Source organism: Microcaecilia unicolor, chromosome 3 (assembly GCF_901765095.1).
Source record: "Microcaecilia unicolor chromosome 3, aMicUni1.1, whole genome shotgun sequence".
NCBI classification, from domain to species: Eukaryota; Metazoa; Chordata; class Amphibia; order Gymnophiona; family Siphonopidae; genus Microcaecilia; species Microcaecilia unicolor.
Window position 1 is genome coordinate 132,319,816 of NC_044033.1, and position 14,609 is coordinate 132,334,424.

A 14,609-nucleotide genomic window follows, 5' to 3' on the forward strand; every position below is an offset into this window, starting at 1 on the left:
CTGTGCCATCTCCAATAAAGATAATCTTAAAGTTCTCTTGTACATTAGCCTTTAGCTATCAAAGATCTTTTCTATGGAATTCGATGCCAGGTGGATTCAGGGTGAATATTATATACTCCAAAATAAAGACAGGGCTGTTCTCCCAGGCATTTGGGACATGGTAGAAGTGATCGATAAATTATTAGCTGTACTGGATCAAAGTAACACCTTTCTCTGTCTTTTTTTCCTTTCCTTTTTTTCTTGGCTTATTCTTGAGTTTGTAACTTTGTGATTTGCCTTCTGTTTTTGTTTCATTTCTTTTTTTTTTTTTTATTTTTTTTATTTTAATCTTTATTATTTCAAAATAAACATTTACATAATATAAATGCAAGAAAATCAGAAAAAAGAAAAAATAAGAAAAAAAATAAAGATAATTTGTCCTTTACTTCAAGGAACAAATAGGTAATTGTATTATTACTTCGTCCACAATAATATGGTCAAGATACAAAGAAATTGTAAATTCAAAATTTGAAAACAAAGTATTTAAACTGTGAGGGCAGAGACCTTTATCAGCTTGCGGTTTCAGCTCCCTACTGGGGTGACCGGACCTGTTCCACCTACACTCTCTTTAGCAACTATAAGCTGAGACAATTTTTCTGGTTCAAAAAATACATAATACACAGCATTTAAAGAAATTATACATCTACAAGCAAACTTCAATTTAAAGGTACCGCCTAAGGAGAGAACCCGAGTCCTAAGTCCTAGAAATTCCCTCCTCCTCCTCTGAGTGTTCTTACTAAGATCGGGGAAAATTTGTATTTTTGATCCAAAAAACTGAGATGAAATATTTCTGAAGTAAAGTCTGAAAACATGATTTCTATCGGTTTCGAATGCAAAGGTAGCAAGGAGAGTTGTACGCTCAGTTATTATTTCTAATGATGTTTCTACAAGTTGTGTTACATTCAATTCTGGAACTTCTGTTTGAGCTGTATTAGCTGCTGTAATATAAAAGGCTTTTACAATTGGAGGCATAGCTTCTTTAGGAATACCAAGCACTTCAAAAAAATACTTTTTTAACATTTCAGTTGGTAATATTAAAGGAGTCTTTGGAAAATTTAAAAATCTCAAATTGTTACGCCTGAGCTGATTATCAAGAAAATCCATTTTCCTTTGGGTCAAATCTTTGTCTATTACCATTTTAGCAACGACTGTCTGTAAAGATTTTATCTCGTGTAAGTTTGACTCACATTTCCTTTCCTGCTCCTGAGCCTTCAATTCCATTGTTTGCTGAAATATTTTCAAGTCTTTAACTTCAGAGTTGAAGGAATTAGTTAGTTGTAGTAAAGATGAATTGATGGTCTGTATCACCTCCCATAAGGCCTCCAAAGTAACTGCTGCAGGTCGACTCCTCACGCCGAACACACCGAGCGGGGTTTCCTGGCAAGGGGAGGGCAGGGAATCAATACCTCCTGCCCTCTCTCCAGATGGCGTTCCTCCCGGAGTTGAGAACCCAATAGGGCCGCCGCTAACCTCCAGAAAACTTGTCTGGGGTTCTCCCACTGTTTTCTTCTCACCGCTCGGTTTCGGCGGTGCAGCCTGAAGAGGCGGGCTTAAAGACGCCGCCTCCAAGCTAAGATCCCCCTGTTGGTCTGGGGATCCAACCAAAGGTGATGCCAGGGCTCCCGGTGCACGAAGGCCAAAAGATTCCAGGGTCGGCTGCCGGAGCGTCGGATTACCGCCGGGGCTTGCGGCGGCCTTTGCCCCGACTTTCCCTTTTCTCTTCACCATGATAACAGGTGAGAGAAAAAACGCGCTGCTGGAGCGAAGCCTGGAGCTTGAGAGCCGACGTGTAACACTCCCTTACACGGACGCCATCTTGACTCTTGTTTCATTTCTATTGTTGTTTATCGGTTTATCTGTTTTATATTGTAAACCATCTTAATGGTTCCTTAAAGGATGTATATCAAATGAATAAACATAAAGAATGATTCATTCAGGAGATGGCATTGCTTAATAAAAACTGCTAGGACCCTGTTTACTAAGCTATGCTAGAGGTGCATTAGTGTTTTTACCATGCTCTAACCATGAAGACACCCATAATATTCCTAGTATTTATAATTCATTTATTTAGATTTTGCTCATGCCTTTTTCAGTAGTAGCTCAAGGTGAGTTACATTCATGTATACTGGATATTTCTCTGTCCCAGGAGGGCTCACAATCTAAGTTTGTACCTGAGGCAATAGAGAGTTAAGTGACTTGCCCAAGATCACAAGGAGCAGCAGTGGGATTTGAATCAGCCACCTCTGGATTACAAGGCTGGTGCTCTAACCACTAAGCCACTCCTCCACTCCACTAGCAATTTTTAGTACATGCTAAAAACGCTAGAGCACCTTAGTAAACAGGGCCCCTAGACTGATCAAATCAGCTTCTGAAAAGAATCATCCTGCTTTGGAGACACAGCAGTGTCATGTTAGTCCAGTGAGTTGATGTAGGTCAACAAACAAGTTTTAGGTGATAATCTTTTCAGTGGACATTTTTGACTAGCTTTCCACATGTATAGCTCTGAAAAGCTAGTCAACAGTGTAGTACCTTGTATTAGGCTAAGGTGCCACTAAACAACTTTCTTCTTAGCTTTATTTTTATGGAGGAGAATATAGGAATAATATTAATTGATGAGTATCATTGAAGTTGCCTTTCATCTTTTGAGTTATAATTTTAAATGTTGTTTAAAGCACCAAATAAAATAGGTTTGGCCATTTCAGAACAGCTCACAAACAACATCTACATCTACCCATCAAAATCCTGGAAAAAAAAAAGATCTTATAATATAGCATGCCCACAGGAACAGAAAAGAATAGCTTGAGATGACATTTTGTATTATGTGTGATGGAAGTGTGCTGTCACTGAGATTGTGACAATATTGCAATGCTATTACTAAGATGATACATGGGTACATGAATAAAAAGTCTCAAAACAGGATGAATTATATTGATTGTGGTAAGGACAAAGAGGGAAATGGTGAGGAGTCTTTGCCAACGATCATGGCTGATGCAGCAGTGGCTGTTACTGTTTCTGTATCTCTGGCTGCCTTAATCCATCATCTTCATGGGCACTTACAGGCTTATTTTCGAAAGAGAAGGGTGCCCATCTTTTGACACAAATCAGGAGATGGGTGTCCTTCTCCCAGGGTCGCCAAAATCGGCATAATCGAAAGCCGATTTTGGGAGTCCTCAACTGCTTTCCGTCACAGGGACGACCAAAGTTCACGGGGGCATGTTGGAAGCATTGCAAATGCGGGACTGGGGCATGCCTAACACATGGGCGTCCTCGACCGATAATGGAAAAAAGAAGGGCGTCCCTGATGAGCACTTGGGCGACTTTACTTGGTCCATTTTTTCTTATGACCAAGCCTCAAAAAAGATGCCTGAACTGACCAGATGACCACCGGAGGGAATCAGGGATGACCTCCCCTTACTCCCCCAGTGGTCACTAAACCCCTCCCACCCTAAAAAAAATATAATATTTTTTCCAGCCTCTATGCCAGCCTCAAATATCATACCCAGCTCCATCACAGCAATATGCAGGTCCCAGGAGCAGTTTTATTTATTTATTGCATTTGTATCCCACATTTTCCCACCTTTTTGCAGGCTCAATGTGGCTTAGGGGGTACCGCAGTGCACTTCAGGCAGGTGGACCCAGGCCCATCCCCCCTACCTGTTACGCTTATGGTGGTAAATGTGAGCCCTCCAAACCCACCACAAACCCACTGTACCCACATCTAGGGCTATGGTAGTGGTGTACAGTTGTGGGAAGTGGGGTTGGGGGGGGGGGGGGGTTGGGGGGCACAGCACACAAGGTAAGGGAGTTATGCACCTGGAAGCTTTTTCTGAAGTCCACTGCAGTACCCCTAGGGTGTCCAGTTGGTGTCCTGGCATATGAGGGGGACCAGTGCACTACGAATGCTGGCTCCTCTCATGACCAAATGGCTTGGATTTGGTCATTTATGAGATGGGCGTCCTCAGTTTCCATTATCGCTGAAAACTGGGGACAACCATCTCTAAGGACGATCATCTCTAAGGTTGACCTAAATGTTGAGATTTGGGCGTCCCCGACTGTATTATTAAAACGAAAGATGGACGTCCTTCTTGTTTCAATAATATGGGTTTCCCCACCACTTCGCGGGACATCCTGAGAGGACGTCCTCAGGAAAACTTGGGCGCCCTGTTCGATTATGCCCCTCCACATGTCGTTCAAAATTTTGAGAAAAATAAAATGGCAATAGTACAAGTTGTGCAGATGATGGGCAATTAAATTAATCATGCATGATCTTATGGCATTTATAATTACATCTTCACCCAATCCATTAGCTAACATTCATGAATTTCTAAAGCTTTGTCTTAAAGGATTAACATATTGTATCAGGAGAAGATCTACAATTCTTAACTTCACCAAGCCCGTTTGTTGGTTTTGGCACTTTCTTATTTAGGTGTGTTATACAAATGACAAGGTGCCAGTCATCCAAGCTGTGAGACATCAGCTAAAGCTGTTCTTGGCTACATTAATTTGCACATGAATGAACACCTCTCAATAAGTTTTCACATAAATACCTACAGGTTTGGAGCAACTCAGCACTGAGCAGGTATCTCTCTTAATGAGCCACAATGTGATCAGTCACAAAACAAAGTCTGCAAGGGTCTCACAGTAAGCACAAGGCCAGGATCCTGAGGAGCTGATAGAATTTTACTATAATATACATGTAAGGTGGTGGGGGGGGGGGGGGGGTATAGGACTGGGGGAGTGGGGAGGTGGGGAGAAGGGGAAAGAACAAAAATTATTATAGAAACAGTGTACTTTGAGAATTTAGATCATAAAAATCAAAGGATTGCTGCTCCCGTGCTGAAGAACATGCAAATTTAAAGCAGAGGTTCTGAAAGATATCAAATGAATATGATGTATTCATTTTTAGTAGACAAACTTAACATGTCCCTCTGTGTTTTGCTTACTGATCAGTAGATTATCAAATGTGACATATGCTAGTGTTTCTGTGGTTATGACTACACTGCCCTCTCACTTTAGGCCAATAGTGTAGGTTGATCTCCCTCCTAGAAGCCTTCCCCCCTCCCCCCCCCCCCCCCCCCCCCCCGCCAGAAATGTGGAATGATAGTGAAAAGCTAAAGACAGGTGATTGTTACCCATATGAAGTAAAGGTATGCTCAAAACAGCCTTATTATGTAAAACTAGTAAAAAAGGCCCGTTTCTGACACAAATGAAATGGGCACTAGCAAGGTTTTCCACAGAGTGTGTATGTTTGAGAGAGAGTGTGTGTGAGAGATGGAGTGTGTGTGTCAGAGAGAGAATGAGAGAGAGACAGAGACAGAGACAGAGTGTGTGTGTGTTTGTGTGAGAGAGAGAGAGTGTGTGTGAGAGACAGAGTGTCTGTGTGTGCGTGACAGAGAGATAGAGTGTGATAGACAGAGAGTGTGTCAGAGAGTGTATGTAAGAGACAGTGAGTGAGTGAGTGAGTGTGTGTGTCCCCCCCCCGCTCGCAGGGCCCCCCTCCCCACCCCCACCTCTCTGGTCTCAGGACCCCCTCCCCACCTCCCTCTCCCCTACCTCCCCTGCAGCCTCCCATGTCCAGCGACCCTCCCCTCCCCCTGACCCCCCTCCAGCCACCCATGTCCAGCGACCCTCCCCTCCCCCCCCCCGGCGCATCAAACCCCCTCGCCACACGCAGCTGCCACTGGTAACGATGTCCGGCCACTGCTGCTTCTCCTGTTGAGCAGCAGCGGCTGCTACAAAAAGGGAAAAAGTAATAAATGTTTTTAAACATCAAGCGCAGCACCACAGACAGCCATCAGGCATTGGCTGTCGGCTCTGCAGCCGCTCCTCCTCTCACCTCCACGACACTGACCCTGGAGTAAGACCCCGGAGGAGCGCAGCGACGTGAGAGGAGAAGCAGCTGCAGAGTCGACAGCCAATGCCTGATGGCTGTCTGCGGTGCCGCGCTTGATGTTTAAAAACATTTATTGCTTTTTTTCCTTTTTGTAGTGGCTGCTGCTGCTCAACAGGAGAAGCAGCAGCGGCCGGACAGCATTACCAGTGGCAGCTCCGGGTGGTGAGGGGGTTTGATGCCCTGGGGGGGGAGGGGGAGGGTAGGGTCGTTGGACATGGGTGGCTGGAGGGAGGACAGGGGGAGAGGAGGAGGAGGGGAGGGTAGCTGCGATCCTCTTGCCCCCGGGAAGTGGAGCGCCGGCCATCTTGACAGAGCTGGTGCTCCGTAAGCCGGCCCAACCCTCTGTTTCTGGTCACAGGATTCGTGTCGCCAGCTGGCTGCTGGAGCCTTCGCCCCACCTCCTCAGCACAATGGCAATAGTGACGTCAGGAACGGTGACGTCAGCCTGACTTCGGAGCCTAGCTCAGCAACTCAGAAGGAGCCATGGTCACAGGCAGCTACTTTAGAATGTTGGAGGTGAGAATTATTATATAGGATAAAGCTTAACCAACATTTGCATTTTCCATGATTCAAATATCAGGCACAGACAAAGCTTGTGACTAATGTCTCTAAATGGCTTTTTTCATAGAAACTTAAACTAAACCCTTTAATATCAGAGGCAATATGAATCACAAGAAAATGATCTGTACCAAACATCACACCAACAAATGCATATACTGTGCTACAGTGATAGTCCCCCTACAAACCACAGTTTCTTCTTTAGATTCTGTCTAGACAGTTTACTTTGGGGATCAAGTTTTTCTTCTTGTAAGGATTTTTTTTCCCTCTTTGGAAGCCATTCCATTATTCACTTCTTGATCTACGACAAACCTTCATCTCTTCACTTAAATTGAATTATCTCAACTAGTATACTACTACTACTACTACTTATCACTTCTATAGCGCTACAAGGCATACACAGCGCTGTACACCAATAATCCTCTTCTGTCTGGCCTTAAGTTCTCATCTATAAAATGCCTTCAGAAGATAGGAAATACTGTTTTAAGAATGTTATATGGCCATATCAACCCCTTGTTGAAAAAGCATCATTGACTTCCAGTTCAAAGAAGATACTCTTGTTCACCCAGTCTGCACTATTCATATGAATTTCACATTATCTCTCAAACCAGATTACCCCCTACACCTCTTCTTGCTTCCTCAGAGCCAGCCAACATCACCCATTCCTCATTCTGACACCATGCCACATCTGACTAAACATTACATGGCATTCCACCTTCAGTTATGAGGCTCTAGCTTCATGGAATTCCTTGCCACCAAAGCCTAGGTTTGACTCATCTTATGTACACTTTGTTAAAAACATGGCTTTTTAACCAAGCCTTTTCTTAGCAGATGATCCACTCTCCTGCTGCTTCTTTTCCAGCCTGTAGGCTGTTTTGGTATGAATCAAAGAAAGATAGTATATCAAAAAAGCAAGGCAAAGTAAACGTAAAGAGACCACTGTGCGCCCCACTTCACATAGAAATTACTATGTTGTTATCTGCCATTTCAGAATGTCAACTGCAGGAGTAGGCCAGTACTTAGAGCAGTGAGCAGAAAACTAGAGTATCCATGGTAACTTCACCATCCCCAGATATAAAAACTTAGGGGCCCTTTTACAAAGCAGCGGTAAGCCCTACGTGGGCTTACTGCTTACTAAAAGGGAAGTACCACCGGGCTACTGCAGCAGTCCGGCGGTAGTTCCCTTCCCCAGCGCATGCCATTTCTGGTGCTGCAAAAATATTTACTTTTTTGTAGCACCGGTGGGTACCCAGTGGTACCGCCAGGTTAGCGCAGGAACCCTTATCGCCACCTCAATGGGTGGTGGTTAGTGCTCCCCCCCCCCCCCCCACACACATACACACATTGGCCACATGGCCATTTCTTGAGAAAAAAAAGCCCTGCCTTTTATCCACAGAGGTAAAAGGGGGCCACGGCAAGCATCAAAAACACATGCCATTGCCAGCACAGGCCTCCTTTTGCTGCAGCTTCATAAAAGGACCCCTTAAGGTCCTGTTTACTAAGGTGCGTTAGCATTTTTAGCACACAATAAATGCTAGAGACACCCATATATTCCAATGGGTGTCTCTCTAGCATTAAGGTACGATAATATTTAGAGCACATTTATAGCATGGCTTAGTAAACAGGGCCTTTAGATTATAAACCCACTTGGGATAGGGGAATATATATTGTACCTAGAAGTAACTTATCTAGTATTTCTTCTGAGAAGGCATGAGTGAGATCCAGGTTATTAGTAACTAGTTCTCATTGCATAATATGGGATTTGAGTTATTTTAACTCAACCCATTCTATTTTAGTACATCTTAATGGTAGCCATTCCCCCCTAAAGGTCTGAATTGCTGAGGCTTTTCTCTTCTTCTCTGTCTATGCAAAGAAAATTTAGGATTCAGCACCTTTATGTTTCACAATGGCCCTCATTTTAGAAGACCTATTCCCATTTCATACCAGTATAATTTGTCACTTAAATGTTTACCTTACATATACATCTAAGTTCCCATTTAACAAAGCTGGGATATGCATGCATCAAACACAAGTGCATGCAAATGGCAAGGGGGTATGGGTCTGTGTATATTTTGGCGGTTTTTTAGACTGACAGCGTTGTCCATGCTGATCAGGCTCTCGGAGCAATTGAGACTCCATTCCACATCAAAGGTGCTACACTGTGACAGTACCACCTACAATTTTTTGATCAGGATTAGCTGACCCCTGAGGCAGGTGCCAGTGCGCCGAAACACGGCTCATGTCGGGTCTATTTGTCAATTAATAAACAAGAGACTTTGATCATCTCAATCCTGAAGGCCCAGTGTTGCTTTTTTGTTTCTATATTTTGGATGGGACAAGGGTGTGGCAAGCTGATAGAAATGTATTCCCTATTTCAGAAGGGGAAGGGGACTAAATCCCTAATTATGGCGCTAAAAATTGTGCATGCAAATTTGGGCACATGCCCAATTTAATTGTATAATGACTCAATTAGCACCAATAATTGGGTGCTAAATTAAAATTTACACATGCATCTTCTAGTCACTATTCTATAAAGATGCATGCAAATGTATAAATACAGATCCAAAAAGGGGGTGTGGCCATGGGAGGGACATGAGCTGGTCAGGTGCATTCTTTTGAAATTTGCGTGCAATTTTACAGAATTAGGAAGATCAAGGCCCAATTTAGGCACGAGGATTTACACCAGGTTGTAGTTGGTGTAAATCCAGTTTGGAGTACCATGTATAGAATAATGCTTAGTGCTTATTTTTTTCAGCGTCAATTTTTCATCACCATATACAGAATTTAGTCCTAAACGTCTGTGTCCTAATAGATCAACATTGAAAGTTACACCTGCTACCAAGCACGTATAGGATTTGGTAATCAGCTGCTATTGGGCAGCACTCCAGTGGAGGGATTAGGAGGGTTTGCTCCCTCAGCGGCCCTTTTACTAAGTTGCAGTAAAAAGTGGCTTGTGATAGTGTGGATGTGTGAAATTGGCGTGCGCTGGGCCATATTTTACTCTTTTTCTGGTGCTGAAACTTTACACCATTTATAAGACACAACTGAACAACAGCTATGGTATACCATTGGAGTTGATTGGATCAGAATAAGAACTGAATCACATCCTCGTAACACGTGAACATTTGTGCAAGGAGAAAGGTTGGGAGGGATTTGGAAGAAACCATAAATATGTTCTTAAAACTTTTATCCAGAAGCCAGAAAACAGTGGCTCTAATTTATAAAATTAAGGTCAACCTGCTAGTATCTCACTCTATAAGTGTTTGTGTAATAATTTTGAATCAGGCAAACATGCTGTACTAGTTATATTTGAGTGTTAAAAGGTTTTATATTAATTATGAGAAGCCCAGGTGAGAATATTCTAATTACTTTTTAACTTAAGTGGTTTGAATGTTTAATAAAGTTTTTCAGTATGAGCATAGTTGTTTAGATATAGACTCTATAATGAGTGAGAAGTGAATCAGTCTCTAATTCAGCACATTTCTGGGGTTATTAATGTATAATTTTACAATGCCTGTGCTAACTATACCAATGTGTAGGTGTGAAGCTATGTTTTTGGTGGAGTAGATGAGAATTGAGAACTGTGGGTTTTTACATGCAGGGACCATATTATATTATTTAACTTTACCTTCCACTCAGTGATTTACACTTCCAATATTACAAACAATCATTGCTATGGTTTTTGTCTAATCACAAATGAGTGTAAGCAATCACTCATGCCACTTAGCTTCAGACCCAAGCTTGAACCCTTGACTCAGAAGTACACCTGGAGTAGAAAAGCATGTACATGAACATTAATGAGCCTCCTTTAATTATTAGTCAGAGCTTGTTAAGATTTTTATCAGCAGGTTAAGATTTACTAATGATGAATCACACTAATAATTCACTTCATTGTACACACCTAACAACATAAAAGACACTATATTTTATTTGGCTTCAACTAGTATCTTTAAGACCTGCAGCAAATGTATTATCTCTGCTGGGGCTTGCATAAATTGTTTGATCTCTGATGGTAACCTAGAAGTATAGTACAGTAAACCATGACTCTACTGCAGTACAATGGAGTGGAAAATGCTGGGGTTTACAGGGAACCAGAATGCATTCTTTCTTAAGAACACCATAGAAGGTTCTGATTATGGACTCAGTGTTTGCCTTATAGATCAGTCGTTTTATAATTATACTAGTAAAAAAGGCCCATTTCGGTATGAAAGGAAACGGGCACTAGCAAGGTTTTCCTCTCCCCCCCCCCCTTGCTCTCTCCCTCTGCCCCCCCAAGTCCCCCTTTCCTCCCCTCCGTTTTCCATGGCTTCCTCCCTCCGTCACTCTCCTTCACTCTGTTCTCCCCCCCGAGTGCCAGTTCCCCCCCTCCAAAATCGCCAACCCCCCCCTCCCCCCCTCTTGCCGGGGTCCTGTCGGCAGCATTGAAGAGCGAACAGACTCAGCGAGTCTACTGCCTTTCCTTCTCTTCGCTCTGACTCTGGTCCCGCCCTCATTTCCTGTTTGTACAAGGACGGGACCAGAGTCAGAGCGAAGAGAAGGGAAAGCAGCATACTTAAGTAATGCCATACTGGGAAAAAACCAAGGGTCCATCAAGCCCAGCATCCTGTCCACGACAGCGGCCAATCCAGGCCAAGGGCAACTGGCAAGCTTCCCAAACGTACAAACATTCTATACATGTTATTCCTGGAATTGTGGATTTTTCCCAAGTCCATTTAGTAGCGGTTTATGGACTTGTCCTTTAGGAAACCGTCCAACCCCTTTTTAAACTCTGCTAAGCTAACCGCCTTCACCACTTTCTCCGGCAACAAATTCCAGAGTTTAATTATACGTTGGGTGAAGAAACATTTTCTCCGATTTGTTTTAAATTTACTACATTGTAGTTTCATCGCATGCCCCCTAGTCCTAGTATTTTTGGAAAGTGTGAAGAGACGCTTCACATCCACCTGTTCCACTCCACTCATTATTTTATATACCTCTATAATGTCTCTCCTCAGCCTTCTCTTCTCCAAGCTGAATAGCCCTAGCCTCCTTAATCTTTCTTCATAGGGAAGTCGTTCCATCCCCGCTATCATTTTAGTTGCCCTTCTCTGCACCTTTTCCAATTCTACGTCAGTGTTATCTACCGCAGGTAACAGACCACATCCGAGGGAGCCACGGTCCCAGGCAGCGTCAGAGCGTTGGAGGTGAGAATTATTATATAGGAAGCTTAATGTATTTATTATTTATTTGGATTTTGCTCACACCTTTTTCAGTTGTAGCTGAAGGTGAGTTACATTCAGGTACACTGGGTACTTCCCGGTCCCTGGAGGGCTCACAATCTATGGGGTCCTTTTACCAAGCAGCAGGAAAAAGGGCCCTGCATTAGGAGCAGGGGCCATTTTTCCAATGCGCCAGTGCCCTTTTTACCAAAGTGGGTAAAAAGCCCCCAGACACACATGGCCATGTAGTAAGAGATCTCTTACCGCGTGGTCATGTGAAAGGGAGCCCTTACCGCCACCCATTGAGGTGGCGATAAGGGCTCCCAAGCTAACCTGGTAGTAACCGGGCAGCATGTGGTGATGTATGATTACTGCTGGGTTATTGCCGTACAAGTGATTTCTTGGGGGGGGGGGGGGTCTTTTTCCTCCAGAAATGGTGCTCGCTCAGGGTAGAACTACTGGCGGCAGCTACTTTGGGCTGGCGGAAGTCCCGAAAGAGCAAGCAATAAGCTCACATTGGGCTTACCGCTGCTCTGTAAAAGGGCCCCTAAGTTTTTACCTGAGGCAATGGGGGGAGGGGATTAAGTGACTTGCCCAACATCACAAGAAGCAGCAGTGGAATTTGAACCAGGTACCCCTGGATCTCAAGGCTGGTGCTCTGCTCATGTACCACTATGATAGTGGGAATTTGGCTTAGAAATAATTTATGAATGCACTTCTTTATCGCTGAAGGGAATGCATTAACGCAATAACATTTGAAACTAGGATCCCCGTCATCAAGATGTTACATCAGAAACTATGTATAAATGGGAAGATTTTTAAAACAGATGCCGCTTCTAAAATCACAGTTTCCTACATAAGTGTTTCTCATATTTATTTACAGTGATATTATTTTCATTTTATAAAAGTGTTATTCTGACTTTAAAGGCAAGAATGAGAGACAGATCAATAGCAAATGACTGAAAGAAGGAATACTCGTTTATGAAACAATTTTCATTGGCACAGCAAGTTCTGTCAAACCTACAAAAGTAGCATTGTGAGCAAGCAACAGTTTAACAATTATGAGAACCAAAGTGCCAAGGTACATATCAACCTGCTCCCAACAAAAGCCAATTTTAATAGAAACCATATTTTAAAACCTTTTTAAACTCTGGGTACTACAGAAGAGAATATTAACGTGGAGAAGCATTTTCGAATATGATGTCAAAATCCAATTTTGGATGTTTTGCTACAAACGTCCAAAAATCAAATAGTGAAAATGATAATTTTCAAACCAGAAAAACATCTATCTTTTATCTTTGAAAATGACCATTTCCTAAATGCTGTTGTGCTTAGTATGTTTATCTTTTTGGACCATTCAAAAAATACCCATCCAAGTGAAAAACCTACAAAATTAAACTATTGGGACGTAGGAGGAGCCAGCTTTCCTAGTAGACTGGCTACACAGGTATCCTAGCAGAGCACTGAAGCACCCTAATAGGCATTGCAGTGAACTTCAGGTAAAAGGTCCTAGATACACATCTCACCATTACACCCTTATATTGTATGGTGAGCCCTTCAAACCCCACGAAAAATTTACTGTACCAACTATACACCACTACAATAGTCCTTATAGCTGTAAGTATTACTTATATGTAAGTATAGTAGGTTTTGTTGTTTTATGGGGGGGGGGGGGGGGGGTGACACTTTCCACCACAAGTGTAATAGAGTGGATTATGGGTCTGGGTCACCTTATCTACAGTGCATTGAACCAACTACTAGGCTATTCCAGGAACCTGCTTACTGCTCTAATAGGACTGGCTATAACAAAGCTGTCAGAGAAGCTGGTATATACTGTTTCATTTACATCTTTGCGGGGTGGGAGGGGGTCAGTGATCACTGAAAGAGTAAGGGGGTGTCATTCCTTTTTTCCTACAGTGGTCATCTGGACATTTAGGGCACTTTTTTGTGGCTTATTTGTTAATAAAACAGGTCTAGACAAAAACATCTGGATGTTTTTGTTTTGTTCATTATGGCAGAAAAACATCCAAGTGTCAGGAACGCCAAGTCCTGCCAAGTCCCTGCCCTTAATATGTCCTTAACGAACCAGGGTATAATCAGGACAGAGCAAATGAGAGAACAAACAATCCAGAGTCCAATGAACTACTTTGAAAATATTTTTATAATAAATGGAGAAATCTCAGAGTAAAGACTCACCCAAGCGGGACTACACAAAGTGATTTATGCCCCAGAGGGTGGACAAGCTTCTCGATCATGGAATATCTCCAATATTTTTTTTCTTTTTATTTCATGTGAGCAATAACCCTCATGTGCTCCAAAATAAACAATGTGCCATTTAAAATATCTGGATATGTTCCCTCATTTGCTCTATCCGGTGTCCTGCACCTAAACAAGCGCTACTTGTTTTAATGCCCCTGTATAAGACGTTGGTGAGGCCCCACCTGGAGTATTGTGTTCAGTTTTGGAGGCCGTATCTTGCGAAGGATGTTAAAAAAATGGAAGCGGTGCAAAGAAAAGCTACGAGGATGGTATGGGATTTGCGTTCCAAGACGTATGAAGAGAGAGTTGCTGACCTGAACATGTATACCCTGGAGGAAAGGAGGAACAGGGGTGATATGATACAGACGTTCAAATATTTGAAAGGTATTAATCCGCAAACAAATCTTTTCTGGAGATGGGAAGGCGGTAGAACGAGAGGACATGAAATGAGATTGAAGGGGGGCAGACTCAGGAAAGATGTCAGGAAGTATTTTTTTATGGAGAGGGTGGTGGACGCTTGGAATGCCCTCCCGCGGGAGGTGGTGGAGATGAAAACGGTAACGGAGTTCAAACATGCGTGGGATATGCATAAAGGAATCCTGTGCATAAGGAATGTATCCTCAGAGGCTTAGCTGAAATTGGGTGGCAGAGCAGGTGGGGGG